Below are 18741 nucleotides of genomic sequence, written 5' to 3'. Positions count from 1 at the left end.
TGCCACTGTTCACCTGAAGACCTGGCATCACTGCTTCAGTTATTCAAATACAAACAAATTTTTGAAGTACAAATTTCTGTTTGTTGCCCCTTTACTAGAAATTGTACAAATTTTGAAGGTCAACACACACACACGGCAACTTTAAAGAATTCTGCCAAAGTCCGGTCAATAGGATGGCAGCATCAATGAAGCAAAGAAATGGATGACAAGGCGATGAATTCTGAGCTTCCCAGTGGTCCCCAACTTTTTCGGTACTAGGGACTGGTTTCATGGAAGACAGTTTTTCCATGGACAGGGTGGTGAAGGAAGATTTCAGGATGATTCAAGAGCATTACACTTGCTGTGCACTTTATTATTTTTACATCAGCTCCCCCTCAAATCATCAGACATTAGATCCCAGAGGTTGGGGACCCCTATTCTAGGGGACAGGATGTAGAGATCTGGATCTTCTACAAATATTTCCAAAATCATATAAGAGACGGAGAGAAAATACACATTGACAATGTATGTCAAAACAATGTCACTCAAAGTGTATGCTTTAAAAGTTAAGAGGAAGCAGAGGGCAGATACTGTGTGTATACAAATTTTCAGTCCTGTTTTCAAATCACTCATGGGATGGAGGAGCTGAAAGGCCTGTAGGCAGAGAATTTATGCATAATAGGATCATTCAAAAAACATAGAAATGGCTGCCAGAGCAAAGTACAATGTTCACTTTTGAAATCACAAAAAAAAAAAAAAAAAAAGCTTTGTTTCAAGTAGGCTGAATTGACTAAAGTTGAGTTTCAGTGCAGCATGTTTTTGCTTTGGGTGTCATTATTTAGTTTGGCATCCTTGCCAAGGAAACCTTTTTCTTACTTCAACCGTTGTTTTTCTTCTGCTGCTACAATGGTGAATGTCGAGCAAGATCTTGATGCTACTTATTTAAATGAGAACTGGCTCCCTGTTTACCTTTGATTCCAATAAAGGGAGTGGGGGAACACAGGGTCTTGATGGCTTGCCAGGACCTGTAAAGCTGATAGATGTGTGCCTTGTCTCTCGAATCATCTGGAAAATCAGGTCTAGCTGGTTTGATCAAAGGGTTTGCAAGTCAGTTGAGAACACTCACATGCAATAACGAGAGATGCTGTATACATCAACCAGCCAAAGGCCAAAAAGCTAATGGCTTCGCCAGAGATAAAGGATTATGTATGTTATGCTTGTGAATACCAAAGGGAGGAATTCTCCATTTGGATATTGATGGCTAAGGTTTGTACTGGTTAGACATTCGGACCAACAAAATGCTCCAAATCTCAGGGACTTAAGTCAGGATAAAGCACTTAAAACTCTGCTACTATCTGCCCATTTAAACCTAGTGTGGAGTGAGGGCATGAACTAAACCCTCCTTCCTAACAGTTTCTCAGGAGAGAGGGGAGTCATTTTAAACAACTGTGAGTTGAGGTTGCCTCATTTTTTTTGGAGTCCTTTTTCATTCCAAGCATCTAGCTGCAGCACCTGTAGAGACAAGATGACTCTGATGGAGATTGATGGAAAAGGGATCTGGCACACATTATTTTCTTAAACCTCCTCCTTTTGGGTAAGTTGGTCACGTGGGCAATGCTCAGTTTCTCGGCCAAGAAATGATTCCCTGGATCAGAAAACTGCATATCATGATGTGGGAAACTAGAAATTAAATCCAAAGATTTGTCAGATCGTTCGCATCTGATGTTTCCTGTGACTGAATCATCTGACTGGGTCTCATATGTTTATTTCTAGTCCTTTGTTTTTATTTTGATTTAACTCACTTAAAAGGCGGCACTTCTCTTGGCAAAATTACAAACAACAAATTACCTACATCTTTAGTCAGTATTTTCCATTTTTTTTACAATGGTATTAAATCATTTCCTAAAAAGTTAGCCATTCAATGCCCTAGTATGAGGGAAGAATATTAGTGAGAGGGAAGAATATTACAGCTACCTACAAGGGACAGTCACTAAATTTCCTAATATAGACATGGTTTAGTTACTACTGTGAAGCCCCATGAAACAACTGTTGGGAAAGCTTTAAAACACAGACACACACTTGGCACACTGACCTGGCATTAAACTAAATTACAGGTACTGCTGTGACATATGTAAACGAATCTGCCAGTACAAGTTTCTGAATGCTATGTGCCGTGCGAGATAATAGACGATGCATTATTCAAGTTTTGTACTAATTAAAGAACTACTTTGTTGCTAAGAATCCGTGTATTAAAAACATAAGTTCTTATTAACTGCGTTCCCAAGAGTTAGAAAGATGAGAGGTGGATCTCGGGTTTCAGGGACCTATTATTAGGTTCTCAAAGTATTTTCTTAATAGCGTGCATTTTTTAGGAGAAAGCTCTGAGTCCATATCACATAAACAAGGTCTGATTGTTGGGTTTGAAATGGCTATCTTGGGGTTTTCTTCTTTTCCACGGCGTTTTTTTTCCTTCTCACGCCACCAAATTTCACTTCTCGGAATCAGGACCCGAACCAAAGTTAAACATCAGAAAGAAATTTGCTCAGTGAAACAGGCCTTTTATTGACTGAAGAGCATGTTTACTGTGTAATCTGCATTTTTGTAAGTCCTTGTGGAAAATCCCCTATGATTGAGTGGTACTTAAAGATTGAAAAATACACGTTGCCCGGGAGGATTTCATAAATGGAAGAATGGGGGCAGAGAGGAAAAGAACTAATATATCAGACATACCAGCCCCTTATCACCAGAAGGACAAAAGGACAGCCCTGCAACGTGGCCTCATCACGCAGCGTGGACTCTAGACCTCGCGGCGATGCTTGGGCTCTGCCCAACTGTGAAACCCGGACAAGACCGGGACAGCTGTCCCATCTCCGCTCCAAGGACCCTTCCCAGACTCTCTTCTGCCGCCATAGCATTCATCTCCTCTCCTTCTCAGCCCTCCTCAGGTTTCGCCCCTCACCCACAGTTTTCCTCTTTAATGAATTTTGTACTCTCAAAACTCGTTATTATTCGAACAACTTTATCAGAGGTTCTCATGAGCCGGAAGTCCGCAGGGTCCCTCCTTTTCTCTTAACGTGAAATGACTGAGACAAAAAAGCCCCCCTGACCATTTCTCTGATGGCACATTAGCTTCTTAATCCTCAGCCCTGGACCCGCCCTTTCTCTTGTTTTCTGGCTCTTGCATGTGAGGGATTTGAATAAATGGGTGGGGATTCAATGTCTCTTTCAATCCAGCACCTTGGTAGGCTTTCTTGACTGGGTGAGAATTAGGTGAAATTACAGTTAATTTGCCAGAAATTATATACTCCTACGAGAGCGTGGAACACACAAACGTTCTCAATCATGCCTACAACAGTGGAAAATTTTTGAGAGCCACTGCTGAGGCTGTGCTGTGCTAGTCTATTTTTACTGAATTTGCTCTATATTTTAGATTCTGTGCTCCTATTTAAAGCACTTTTTCTGGTCTTTTGTTTTGAGTTGTCTTTGATTCCTCTGAGGCTGCCTGGTGGCTTTCAGACAGTCTCTGATCGCCTCCATGCTAGAACAAGAGAGGACTGCACACACCCACCGGTCAGCCCCATCACTCTGTTTCAGGTTAACCCCTTTCTTCTCTTGATCATGCTGATTCCTTCTTTTCCTTTAAAATCCCCAAACTTCTTTCTGTTCTATCATTTTTGAAACTATGTAGAGGTCTCTAACTATCTCAAAATCAATTCTCTCTTTGTGCCTTCTTTTTTCTTTTTTGCCGTCTTCAGTATCATCCCAAGAGGAATGCATTCCACACATATGAATTGGCACTAGCTAATATCTACTTTTGACATTGTTGTCTGCTTTCACCCTAGCATCAGCTTGTGGTCAGTTTTCCTTCCTAAATTCTGCCTCTATGCTCATCCCTTCACAATCTTCCTTTCTGCATACCCCACACCACCCACCCCGTTCCTTATCCTGTTCCCACCTTCTTTAACTTTGTCAAGAATTTTTCATCCCAAGTCACTTATTTCACATGCTCTCATCTTCCTTTCCTCACTTGTAGGATCAGCTTTGCATATCCTTTTACCCTCCAAATTTTCTTCCTCTGTCCTCTTAAGTTGAATTCAATATGGAAAAAGACATCCTAACTCCAAAACTATCAACACTTGGAATAGCAAATGATAAAGCAACAACATAACTCCTTTTTATCCTTTAGAAAATGCTAACAGTTTCCCCAGTGTAGCTGGCAGCCAAATTAATTCTATATTTTTTCTTGAAATTATACCTTTAAGCAAATTCTGAGGCTTCAAGTTTTTTTCTCATAAACTCACCAGTTATGTCTTGCAGAGCATCATTTTACAGATCTGTCTACCCTTTTGCTGACCTGATTGAGTGATTTGGCATTGAGTGTAAGAACCATGACTACCTTCAATACACACATAAGTTTATTCTTGAAACAGGATTTATTCAGTCATGAATTGGCTTACGTTTGAAAGTTAATGTTGATTTTCACATCAGCAGCATTCTTCTGCTAGTAATTGTGACCTATAGCTCCCTAAGTAGTATATACCCCGATCAGGCATTCAACTGTCTTATTAAAATGTTTATACCTAGAATTTTTTAGAAACGTGTTTCTTTATCTTATAGTAATAATACTTACTCTCAGGTTTAAATTTTCCACAGTAAAAACCATGAGCCTTCAACTAAGTGACATATTTTATTTTTGCTCATACATATCTAGATTGTAAGTTTATAAAAACCTACAGCTAGTACTGAATTAAAAAAAAAAAAACTATGAGCATGTTATAGACTTAGGAAACTTAACATGTACCAAAGGAGTTTATTATTTTTTTCCATAAATCTTATCTGATTCTATGGCCACTTCTATGCAAATTCCTACCAAATTTTTACCTTAAACCCTATGTTCTTCCTCAACCACAGATAGGGGCTCCAGCTGTGTGCTGCCCACCTCCACCTACAACTGCCCTTGCCAACACGGCATCTGAAGTAAAGTCCTCCTCCCGGCTGGCTGCTCACATGGACACAGCCTTTCAGAACGACAAACACGGCTTGATCCAAATGTTAAAGTGGTCCAGGCATGGATGCACATATGCCATCGGAGATGGTGGAGGAAGGCTTCACCTGGACATGTTTATTGGTGCTGAGTTTTGAAGGAAAGTCCCCAGGAGGCAATTTCAGGTACACACAAAAGAAAGAACATGATCAAGGCAGAATCACAAGTCACACTGTCAATGCTCTTGGTCGAGTCTCCATCAGGGCGTCTCTGGCCTTCAGAGTAGGCTTCTCAGTACTGCCATGTACCGAATGCGACCCATCCCCACGTGGAGTCCTCTCTAACCACTCTCTATCAAGACTCTATCTTCCAGCCAAATCTAAATCCTCTCCATCACATTACTCTTCTACTTGGAAAATCCTCCTCTGCTTATAGTTCTACTCGCCATTCACCTCCATGAAGCCTTCCTGAATCCTCCTGACAAAATGAATAGCTCTTTCTTTTACACTACTGTTTCCTATAGCCCTTTTCACAGCCAGACCTGTCTTAGACTTAACTGTGTACCCTTCCGTCTACCCCATCAGACTGTGAGCTCTTTGAAAACAGGGGCCATCTCTTATGTATCTGTGCCTCGGCATAACTCTGCCTAACACAGTGCTTTGTATGCATCAGGGCATCCATTGTTATCTATTGAATTGAATAAACAGTTCCTGAATGAAAAATATACACATAATTTTATCTGCATAATTATAACTAAGCTGATACAGGTGGGTACAATGCAACTCTTTTTGTTTCCAAGCCCCAACTTGCTGTTGAATCATTTGTAGATTTCCTGACTGATTATTTTTTTATATTGCTAGGATTTAGTGGTATAAAAATATGATCTAACAATTTGACTTACTGTAAAAGTAGTTCTTTAGTTTATAATCTGTGTATATTAAGGGTTGTAACTGCACTATTCTCCCATCTTAAGTAAGGCAATTTCAGGGTGAGGTTTTGCCTTTTGATGTCAAGTCTTTAAACACAAAAGGAACAATTTTATTCCTACAGAAGCTGATAAAAATTACACTACAAATGAATCCTGTGCTGCACTTAGTTTATGGCCCATACTAAAATAAATTTTCAGTAGTCTGCATATAAATTGAATGATTTGGTACAGATGGTCATATTTTGCACTAAATCTTCAACAACGAATAAAGTCATCATAATAATGTCATTTCTAGGTGGCAGCAGCTGATGAAGAGAAATGAAATATTAGGGAAGTTTCATTTACTTTGGCCCATTTCTCTGGTGGAGGTGGTAGCGAACTAGACTTTCTCTGCTCTCCTATTTCGGGGCATCTTAGTGGCTTGGGGCCATTTGAGCCAATGGAACATTTTCAGTCACTGACTCTCTTGCCTTCGGCCTTACAGGCCAATCCTATTTTGTTCTTGAGCCACTTAGATTGCAATTTCACAAGTATCAACCCTACGTCTAAAACTGATATTTATCTTTACATTTTATAGTAAATGCTTTTTATATTTCAAAACAATTATAAGTAATTAATTCAAAAGCAGAATCTAAAAAAATTAACTATGAATTGATTAAAATAAGTCTTTAATTTGAAACTCTGTCCCAAAGATTTAAAAGGGTTATTTTGCTCATTGAATTATGCCCAAAACTAATTCCAAATGTATGGCAAAATAATCTGAAAATTTAATAGCTTTTAAAATATAATTTAGGGACTTCCCTGGCAGTCCAGTGGTTAAGACTCCTCACTTTCAATACAGGGGGCATAGGTTCAATCCCTGGTCAGGGAACTAAGATCCTGCATGCTATGTGGTACAGCCAAAAAATAAATAAAATAAAATATAATTCATATGTTTCAATCACAAGTCTTAGTGATTTTAATCAAATGTATCAGTCTCTAGTAATCCAATCCTACATACTTAATTCTTAATTTATTCTGCTTGGTATATTGAATTTTTTCATTTCGAATAAAAGCTTGTTATTAAAAACAAGTCTCTTCCATTGTAGTTAGAAAGCAAGTTTCTAGTTTCTCAAAAAACGAATGTTATCAAACTTTAAAAGCCTATCTTTTTGGTAAAAGTAAACATTCCCAGTGTCTTATACAATGTTGCTTTTAACACATACAATATTTTCCAGTGATTCCAGACTGACTGTGACCAGAAATTCTGAAATCTTGTCCACTGTGATTGCTTCACTGACACTTGTCAGAATACATAAGGGAGAAATTCTAGAGCTCCAAAGGAAAACAACTTTTTGCCTTTGAGACACTTTGTTTCATTTATCTAAAGAGTATTTTATTCCCTGTTCTGTGCATAATAAGATCAATCTGAAGTAGGAGATGAGGCCCTTGGCTTCAAACAAGTCATAATCATGTAACGTGAAAGGCAACAGACAATAGCTATAGGAATTTCATATGAGAAGAACTGGGGAGCCTGGGAGCAGAAAGAAGGTTATTTGACCTTCTGGGTGGATACTGAGGAGAAGCCACGTGAGAAATGCTTGGGGCTAACCCTGACATGCTCAGGATCATAGGAATTCTGTTGAGGAGCATCAGGGATTGAGACAATGTCAAGTGTGAGGAGTATGAACAAGGGGGTGAGAATGGTGGAAAAAGTCACTGCCTTTGCAGATGGTAGAACTGGGTTTGAGTCCATAAGCTGCATTGAGCTGGGTGCCTGGGTCTGTGCTAAGAACTTCAGCAAAGGATTTGAACTCTGTGAGCCTTCATTTGTGAGATTCCATGCTTAGAAACCATAAATCACTTTAAAAAGTCAAGATGATAAAAATTGATATTAACATGTCATTAATGATCATATAAAAACATTCACCTGCTTAAAACCCTAGGGACTTCTTTCGGCACCTACCGTAAAAATCTCAACTTGTTGTGACCTCAGACGACGACAGCACTGGGGACCTGCTTACTCTTCGATTTTCATTTATCTCTGTTACTCACTTTTTCCAGACATACTGGCCTCATTTCCTACACCCCAAATCTTCCAAGCCGAACCATGTCAATTGAACTTCCTATTTCCTTTGCTCATCGCTCCTTCTCCCTGCCCTCTACCAAAAAAATCCATATCTCAAGAATCTCAGAAAGACTTTCTGTAGCCACTATATTTATTTTTGGCTGTGCTGGGTCTTCATTGCTTTGTGGGCTTTTCCCTAGTTGTGGCGAGCAGGGGCTACTCTCTAATTGCAGTATGTGGGCTTCTCATTGTGGTGGCTTCTCTGGTTGCAGAGCACAGACTCTAGGGCACAAGGGCTTCATCAGCTGTGGTTCCCAGGCTCTAGAACACAGTCTCTTGTTGTGGCACATGGGTTTAGTTGCTGTGCAGCATGTGGGATCTTACCAGATCGGGGTTTGAACCCATGTCTCCTGCAGTGATAGGTGGATTCTTTACCACTGAGCCACCAGGGAAGCCTTCTTGAGCCACTTTAAAGTAATATCCCAATGTTTCTATGGATTCCACATCCTATGTGATATGTTCATGGCATTTACTATCATCTTGCTATTGCTTTGTTGATCATTGGCTCCTGCATCATCAGATGCTTTTGCTCTATTGCCTTATTCTCATCCCCATCCAGCAATGAAATAAAGCTTCTTGAGTCTGCATCTGTCTTCAGTTGTTGCTTCCCTTTACTGCCTGCAAAACTCACTGAAAAGAGTTCTGAACTTTCTTCTGTATTTTCTGCTCTTCCATCAAACTTAAACTTACTCCAGTTAGGCCCTCATCGACCTGTTTCAAGGAGTCAGGAGATGAAGGCTCAACTGGATTAAGTTTAAGTTTGGCATGGCAACCCCCTCCAGTATTCTTGCCTGAGAATCCATGAAAAGAGAAGCCTGGCAGGCTACAGTCCATGGGGTTGCAAAGAGTTGTACATGACTGAATCAACTTAGCATGCACCCAATGACCTGGCACTGCCAAATCCAATGGCCAATTCTCAGCCCCACCTTCCTTTGATCAATAGTGTTTGACAGCATTAATCATTGCCTCCTCCTTATGTTTTCTTTCCTTGGCCTCCCAGACCCCACTTCCTCTTGGTTCTCCTACAATCTCATAGGCTATTCTCTATCTCCTTCGTTGGGTCCTCACTGTCTTGGAGGTCAAGAAGTCCATCTCATTTTGGGGCCTCGCCTCTAACTACCCTCCCTCCCTAACTTGCCTTATCCAGTTCTATGGCTTTAATATCATCTATGTTTTATGGTGTTGGGTATAGGGTTATTCCCCCCTCCCCTCATTTTGCAGAAGGACTCTGTCAACCACGACCTAGTTGTCATTTCTGTATCTAAAGTTATTTGACAAAAAGCAGCCTGAATGTTTAGGTAGTCAATAATGTGGTGCACCGCTCTTGTAGAAACATTGCTTTTTTCCCTTGTCGTTGCTTTATTTGATATGAAGAATGACCCTAACCGTTATAACAGATGAACCTCTACATCTCAGTGCCTTAGTGCAAAAGTCTATATCTCACTCATTACCACAGTCCCATATGGGCCAAGGATCCAAGACTCAGGTCTCCATCTGTGGCTGAATCTTCCTCTGAGTCCCTGAAGGACTTCCAATGTATCGATCTTGCTGTGGTTCCTTCTTTATGTCTTGAACAGTAGAAGATCCTTTCTGGTAGTTTCTAGTCTTTTTTCAAAAGTGATTGTTCTAACGACAGTTGTGATTTTGGTGTGCTCATGAGAGGAGGTAAGCTTAGGATACTTCTACTCCGCCATCTTTCTGCTCACATCAATGAAACATCGATCTTTCAAACGGAATAAAGACCTTAGTGGGCACTTAGCCTTTCTTTGTCATTTTACATAAGAAATTTGGTAACAGAGGAGTTAAATGACTTGTCATAAGTCACACAGAGCCAGGGCTACAATCCAAGCTTTTTAAATTCTCCTGATTCCTTAAAGCAAGGTTCTTTCTGATAGCCAACAGTGTCTGAATTCTTGCATGAACATATGTACCTAAGCATCAAGTATCACAGAATCACAGAAATGGAAAACTGGCAGTGCCTTCATCATTTTAGCTCTATCCCTTTGTGATGGGGAAACTGTTGCCTAGGACCCCACTGCCATTTAAGGCAGTGGAAATATATTCTACAACCAGTTACGAATTTGGACCTTCAGGCACAAAGGTCCATGAGAGGACAGATTTCTTAACATGTGGTCCACGCTTTTAAACCTTTATTGATCTGAATTCTGCTTCTCCTTTATTTTTCTTCCTTTATCCTCCTGGGGTATTTCTCTCTTCTCATTCATTACTAGTATGGGCTATTTCATCTGCTATTCTTTTGAAACCTCACCATTCTGAAAAGTATTTATTTTGGCTTGAGAGCTGTTTCCCCTTCACAATGGCCTGTCCTGCTCTGCAACATTTTGTACAGCTGGTCAGGTTGTCAACTGAGGATGTCTGTTGATAGAATGCTGACATATTGCCTGTTTATGTTCTGTCATGTCACTTTCCAATTGAGTGGCCTAAAAATAGAAGTTTATTATTCTCTGGATCCTTTCCACTGTTTGTTTCAATGTTCTTTCTGGGCAATCCCATTGGTTATTGACTGACGTCAAAACATTGTAAGCTGTTGTATCCTGCTGGGTTTTGCTTCTTCTTAATTTCTTATTGTTCCACCTGGTCAGGCAGTGCCAGATTTCCTGCCTTCACAGCATAGGACAGTTCATCCCTCACAACAACCTTATTCCTTAGCACCACTTTACCTTGAATTCAGCCTTCCCTCATTTATTCAGAAATTCTAGGATGAGATGCCAATGTCTTTATGAATTATGATGCATTAGGCTTTAGTTGGCCAGGCTTTGCTCACCCCACAAAATTGGTCATGACATTTATCATTCTTTTACTATCCTAAAGATGGAAAAAATATTATACCACAGTTTTTTTCTTAGAATAACTTTCCTCATTGTCATTTGCAATTTCTAATTTTACTTTCAAAACTTCATTTTTCCAAAGCCAATACAATCCCAGTTTAAAATACCTGTGTTTATAGCATCATTTTTTCCCCTTCCTTCTGATCTAGTAAGCAGAGACATCTCAGTTTCCGGCCGTCTTGCCATTCTATGATCTTCCTGCTCTAAGAACTTATTTCTTTTAATCCCTGCCCCTCCAGCACATTCAATGCCCCTATTAAATTGTTCTTTCTCTACTACCTTGCAGAAGGCATCTTAAAAACCACCTTCCTGCTGCCTATATGTCATTTCTTCTGGTTGTCAAACTTCTTACCTGCTGCCTTCTCCCCATTCTGCTTCCATCTCTTCTTACTCTGGTCTCTCTCCAACCATCACATTTCTGAAATTCTCTTTCAGGATTAACTATGACCTCCTTATTGATAAATCCAGTGTCCTTGGCATATGTCTTAGGGACCTTTTTAGTATCTGTCTATAGATTAGACCCTACCCCCCAGGTTGGAAGCTCACCTGTCTGTAGTCTATTTTCACTTTATCCTTTGGTTTCTCCTTCACCCCCTGCAGTTCTTTACCTGCCTTCTTTGTAGCCTCCTCAATCCTTTCCCAATCATTTAAGTATGAGACTTTCCCAGATGTCACCTCTACCCATTGTGTCTCTCTAACTGTAGCTTGGCATTTTCATGTCACATCATAATGAGAAAACAATATATCTACAACTAAAACTCACCCTGCTGCTGCTGCTGCTAAGTCACTTCAGTCGTGTCCGACTCTGTGTGACCCCAGAGACGGCAGCCCACCAGGCTCCCCCATCCCTGGGATTCTCCAGGCAAGAACACTAGAGTGGGTTGCCATTTCCTTCTCCAATGCATGAAAGTGAAAAGTGAAAGTAAAGTCGCTCAGTCGTGTCCGACTCCTAGTGACCCCATGGACTACAGCCTACCTCTCTGAAAACTCACCCTACCCCTCTGAAAACTAGCTGCCCCTTCACACTTCTCTTTTTTTTTTTAAGAAGATTTTTTTTTTAAATATAACAATCTAATTTTATTTTGTGTGCTTTGTTTTTTATTCTTTGGCCACACAATGTAGCATAGGATGTTTAATTCCCTGATGACGGATGAAACCCACACATCCTGAATTAGAAATGTGGAAAACTAACCACTGGACTTCCAGGGAAGTCCCATATGGTTCTTTTAATAAGATCACCATTCCCTAAGTCAGGGGATCTTAAAATTTCAGAAATGCAAATCAAAACCACAATGAGGTACCATTTCACACCAGTCAGAATGGCTGCTATCCAAAAGTCTATAAGCAATAAATGCTGGAGAGGATGTGGAGAAAAGGGAACCCTCTTACACTGTTGGTGGGAATGCAAACTAGTACAGCCACTATGGAGAACAGTGTGGAGATTCCTTAAAAAGCTGGAAATAGAACTGCCTTATGACCCAACAATCCCACTGCTGGGCATACACACTGAGGAAACCAGAAGGGAAAGAGACACGTGTACCCCAATGTTCATCACAGCACTGTTTATAATAGCCAGGACATGGAAGCAACCTAGATGTCCATCAGCAGATGAATGGATAAGAAAGCTGTGGTACATATACACAATGGAGTATTACTCAGCCATTAAAAAGAATACATTTGAATCAGTTCTAATGAGATGGATGAAACTGGAGCCTATTATACAGAGTGAAGTAAGCCAGAAAGAAAAACACCAGTACAGTATACTAATGCATATATATGGAATTTAGAAAGATAGTAATGATAACCCTGTGTGCGAGACAGCAAAAGAGATACAGATGTATAAAACAGTCTTTTGGACTCTGTGGGAGAGGGAGAGGGTGGGATGATTTGGGAGAATGGCATTGAAACATGTATAATATCATGTATGAAATGAATCACCAGTCCAGGTTCAGTGCAGGATACAGGATGCTTGGGGCTGGTGCACTGGCATGACCCAGAGGGATGGTATGAGGAAGGAGGTGGGAGGAGGGTTCAGGATGGGGAACACATGTATACCTGTGGTGGATTCATGTTGATGTATGGCAAAACCAATACAATATAAAAAAAAAATTTCAGAATTACCCGTGTAGGTTTCCTCTTACCTTTACTCCCTTACCCATGTTCAATCAGTCACGAAGTCTGACTTTACTTCTCCACAAAATTTCTTAAATCTAGCCCCCTATTGTTACTGTTTTTTATCCCTAATATCGTCATTATAATTTGGGCATTCAATTGCTCATGTTAGATTTAATGCAGTAGTTTTTAAAGCATTGTCCTTGCTGTAACTCCATATCTCTCCCCAGTTCATTTTTTTTAAAGATTTTGTTGATATAGATCAGTTTTAAAGTCTTTATTGAATTTGTTACAATATTGCTTCTGCTTTATATTTTGGTTTTTTGGCCTTGAAGCATGTGGGATCTTAGTTCCCTCACTAGGGATCAAACTGGCACTCCTTGCACTGGAAGGTGGGTTCTTAATCACTGAACCACCAGGGAAGTCCCCCGAGTCCATCTGTACTCTATTATCCAATCATACTTTCTTACGGAAGTTTTTCATTATGTCACTGTCCATATAAAACAAATATAGCATATTAACACATATATATGGAATCTAGAAAGATAGCACTGCTGACCCTACTTGCAGGGCAACAAAGATGACACAGACATAAAGAACAGACTTTTGGGCACAGTGAGGGAAGGAGAGGGTGGGATGACTTGAGAGAATAGCATTGAAACGTGTATATTACCATATGTAAAATAGAGGATTTCCCAGGTGGCACTAGTGGTAAAGAACCCACCTGCCAATGCGGGAGACATAAGAGATGCAGGTTTGATTCCTGGGTCGGGAAGATCCCCAGGAGGAGAGCATGGCAACCCATTCCAGTATTCTTGCCTCAAGAATCTCATGGACAGAGGAACATGGCAGACCATAGGGTCACAAAGAGTTGGAGACAACTGAAGCAACTTAGCATACATGCATGTAAAATAGACAAGCCAATGGGAATTTGCTGTATGATGCAGGGAACCCAAAGCCATTGTTCTGTGACAACCCAGAGAGGTGGGATGGGGAGGGAGGTGGAAGGTAGGTTCAAGAGGGAGGAGATATATGTACACCTATGGCCTATTTATGTTGATGTATGGCAGAAACTGTCATAATATTGTAAAGTAATTATAGTCTAATTAAAAACAAATAAAATGAAAATAAAATTCCTGGTTACCTACGGACACACATAATTCACATTCCTTAATTTGCCATTTACTGAACAACACTGAGGGCTTCCTCAGTGGCTCAGTGGATAAAGAATCTGCTTGTGTTGCAGATGTGGGTTCTATCCATAGGTCAGGAAGATCCCCTGGAATAGGAAATGGCAACTTTAGTATTCTTGCCTAGGAAATCCCATGGACAGAGGAGCTTGATGGACTGAAGTCCATGGGGTCGCAAAGAGTCAGACACGACTGAGGGACTAACACTTTCACTTTTCATATTTAATGTGTACAATATGATGCCTCAGTTCAGTTCAGTTCAGCTCAGTCGCTCAGTCATGTCCAACTCTTTGCGACCCCATGAATCGCAGCACGCCAGGCCTCCCTGATCACTCAGACTCACGTCCATTGAGTCAGTGATGCCATCCAGCCATCTCATCCTCTGTCGTCCCCTTCTCCTCCTGCCCCCAATCCCTCCAAGCATCAGAGTCTTTTCCAATGAGTCACTCTTCACATGAAGTGGCCAAAGTACTGGAGTTTCAGCTTTAGCATCATTCCTTCCAAAGAAATCCCAGGGCTGATCTTCAGAATGGACTGGTTGGATCTCCTTGCAGTCCAAGGGACTCTCAAGAGTCTTCTCCAACACCACAGTTCAAAAGTATCAATTCTTCGGTGCTCAGCTTTCTTCACAGTCCAGCTCTCACATCCATACATGACCACAGGAAAAACCATAGCCTTGACTAGACGAACCTTTGTTGGCAAAGTAATGTCTCTGCTTTTGAATATACTATCTAGGTTGGTCATAACTTTCCTTCCAAGGAGTAAGCGTCTTTTAATTTCATGGCTGCAGTCACCATCTGCAGTGGTTTTGGAGCCCAGAAAAATAAAGTCTGACACTATTTCCACTGTTTCCCCATCTATTTCCCATGAAGTGATGGGACTGGATGCCATGATCTTTGTTTTCTGAATGTTGAGCTTTAAGCCAACTTTTTCACTCTCCTCTTTCACTTTCATCAGGAGGCTTTTTAGTTCCTCTTCACTTTCTGCCATAAGGTTGGTGTCATCTGCATATCTGAGGTGATTGATATTTCTCCCAGCAATCTTGATTCCAGCTTGTGCTTCTTCCAGTCCAGCATTTCTCATGATGTACTCTGCATATAAGTTAAATAAACAGGGTGACAATATACAGCCTTGACGTACTCCTTTTCCTATTTGGAACCAGTCTGTTGTTTCATGTCCAGTTCTAACTGTTGCTTCCTGACCTGAATATAAATTTCTCAAGAGGCAGATCAGGTGGTCTGGTATTCCCATCTCTTTCAGAATTTTCCACAGTTCATTGTGATCCACACAGTCAAAGGCTTTGGCGTAGTCAATAAAGCAGAAATAGATGCTTTTCTGGAACTCTCTTGCTTTTTCTATGATCCAGTGGATGTTGGCAATTTGATCTCTGGTTCCTCTGCCTTTTCTAAAACCAGCTTGAACATCAGGAAGATCACGGTTCATGATGGTGTGATCACTGACCTAGAGCCAGACATCCTGGAATGTGAAGTCAAGTGGGCCTTAGAAAGCATCACTACGAACAAAGCTAGTGAAATAGCTCAACTGGAATTCCAGTTGAGCTATTTCAAATCCTCAAAGATGATGCTGTGAAAGTGCTGCACTCAATATGCCAGCAAATTTGGAAAACTCAGCAGTGGCCACAGGACTGGAAAAAGTCAGTTTTCATTCCAATCCCAAAGAATGGCAATGCCAAAGAATGCTCAAACTACTGCACAATTTCACTCATCTCACACCCTAGTAAACATCTCACACCCTAGTAAAGTACTGCTCAAAATTCTCCAAGCCAGGCTTCAGCAGTATGTGATGTAAATTGTGAAATGATCACCATACTTGAGCTAATTAACATATTCAACACCTCAAATGGGTACTTTTTCTGTATGTGTGGTGAGAACACTTATGATCAACTCTCTTGGCAAATTTTGAATCTACAGCACAGTATTATTAACTGTAGTCACCATGCTGCACATTAGATCTCAGAACTTATTCATCTCCCACAACTGAACCTTTTGTGGGAGGTTTGACCAACATTTTTCTAGTTCCCCCAGGATCTTCATAGATGACATGGCTACTGCATTTTTGATTTACTGGCTCCACTCCAGAAATTGTAAATGAGGAATGGTAAGTATGTCCTAAAAATGATACGAGTTTTAAAACATCTAAGTAATATGTAATTCCACACCAAGCATACTAGATCCACTTTAATATCCTATACATTTTATGATTTTTAAAATGTATTACTGCTACTGTATCTTTCAACTGAAATCCCCTCCTTTATTTCCCAATAAGATGAACTCTATTGCTTATCTTAAATATTAAAAACTTGCCATGGCTAAAAGAAATCACAGTAGACATTCATAGAATCAAGCAGATGAAGTAAAATAAATATATAATATTTTTATACTCTTAATTTTCCTTTTGTTGATTTTAATAAAATTTAGTATTTCAGTGAGAAAATTCTCCTCAAAAGCAATTTTGATTGATGAGAAAGCAATAGGTGAATGGAAAAGCACCTCTGTCCAGGACCTAGAGAATCCACACAACCCAAGTGAACACCCCTGATAAAAATTACATGAAAATATTTCATTTTTTTCCAACTTTAGTGATATTTTGTATTTATTTAAAGTACACAGCATGGTGATTTGACACACATACATATTGTAAAATCAAGTTAATCAACACATCCATCACCTCACATAGTTACCTTTTATTGAATAGAAAGAATGCTGAAAATCTAGTTTCTCAGCAAATTTCATATGTACAACATAGTATATTAACTGTAGTCTCCATGCTGGAATTAGACCCTCAGAACTTGCTCATCTGACATCTGAAAGATTGTACCCTTGTACCCTGTTTTCCCTATGCCTCAGTCATTTGCAACAACTATTCTAATTTCTGTTTCTATGACATAGACTTTTGTTTCTTTCTAGATTCCACATAATAAGTGACGCTATACAGTGTTTGCATGGCCCATGGGGGTACAAATATTTCTTGAAGATAATGATTTTATTTTCTTCAGATATATACCCATCTACTAGGTCATATGATAGTTCTATTTTTAATTTGTTAAGGAAACTTACTACTCTTTTCCATAGTAGTTATACCAATTTACATTCCCACCAACAGTGCACAAGGGTTCCCTTTTCTCATAATCCTCACCAACATTTATCTCTCGTATTTTTGATAATACCCATTCTAACAGGTGTGTGGTGATATCTCATTGTGGCTTTGATTTGCATTTAAAAGATTATTGATGTTGAGCATATTTTCATGTCCCAGTTGGCCATTTTGTATGTCTTCTTTGGAAAAGTATCTATTTAGGTCTTCTGTGAATTTTTAAATCAGGTTTTTAGGGGAGGGGGTGGAGTTTGCTATTGGCTCCAGGCTTCACACTGGAAATCAGACCTCCACATAACTCCAAGAGAAGAGACCTTCTTAAAATATATATCTGAAAATCTCATTTCCCGGCTTAGAAGCCTCCCATGATTTCTCCTGATCTTCCTGAAGTTTCCTGAGAATAAAGTTAAAACATTCAAGGTTGGTACAAAATGCACTTTTCCATTTGACTCTTGCTTTTTTCTCTCTAGTCTCATCTCTCCACACTTAAGTTCTTCCTCCTCATGCTTGGCTTTTAACGTTGTTCAGTTACTAAGTCATGTCTGACTCTGCGATCCCATGGACTGCAGCATGCAAGGCTTCCCTGCCCTTCACTGTCTCCCAGAGTTTCCCCAAACTCATATCCATTGAGTCAGTGATGCCATCCAACCATCTCATCCCCTGTCACCCACTTCTTCTGCTCTCAGTCTTTCCCAACATCAGGGTCTTTTCCAAAGAGTCAGCTCTTGGCATCAGGTAGCCAAAGTTCTGGAGCTTCAGCTTCAGCATCAGTCCTTCCAGTGAATATTCAGGGTTGATTTCCTTTAGGATTGACTGGTGTGATCTCCTTGCTGTCCAAGGAACTCTCAAGAGTCTTCTCCAGCATCACAGTTCAAAGGCATCATTCTTCAGAGCTCAGCCTTCTTTATGGTCCAACTCTTACATCTGTACATGACTACTGGAAAAACTATAGCTTTGACTAGATGAACTTTTGTCAGCAAAGTGATGGCTCTGCTTTTTAATATGCTGTTTATATTTGTCATAGCTTTCCTTCCAAGGAGCAAGCATCTTGTAATTTCATTTTAATGTTTAGGTCATTTTATTCCATTACCCTTTGTGATAATACAACCAGACTAAGAAATACAATACTAGAGGCAAACTGTAAAGCTTGGGTAAAGGTTAGAGCATGTGAGAGTTTTCATGTTGTAATCTCTAAGATGTATATTGCTTGCTAGAGCTGCAGTTACCTGAGTCTGCTATTTCCCATGAACCTTACTTCTCTCTATAAACCTTTTCCTTAAGAAAGAAAGATGCCTGCCTCCCAGCAAAATGGTTAGCATGAAATCAACAAGCTCTTTAGGGATTTGCCCGTCTCTATGGAACAGAGAACAAATTCTTACTATTTGTCAGGTTTCTGTGAATTTAAAAAAACAAGCATCCCAGACATGAAGGTACAAAATTCAGATGTGGTGGCAGAAAAACATCGTAGTACAAAAAGG

This window comes from Bos mutus, chromosome 12, assembly GCF_027580195.1.
Source record: "Bos mutus isolate GX-2022 chromosome 12, NWIPB_WYAK_1.1, whole genome shotgun sequence".
In the NCBI taxonomy this organism is placed as follows: domain Eukaryota; kingdom Metazoa; phylum Chordata; class Mammalia; order Artiodactyla; family Bovidae; genus Bos; species Bos mutus.
The sequence above is the reverse complement of the archived record's forward strand: the minus strand, read 5'-3'. Positions refer to the sequence as shown.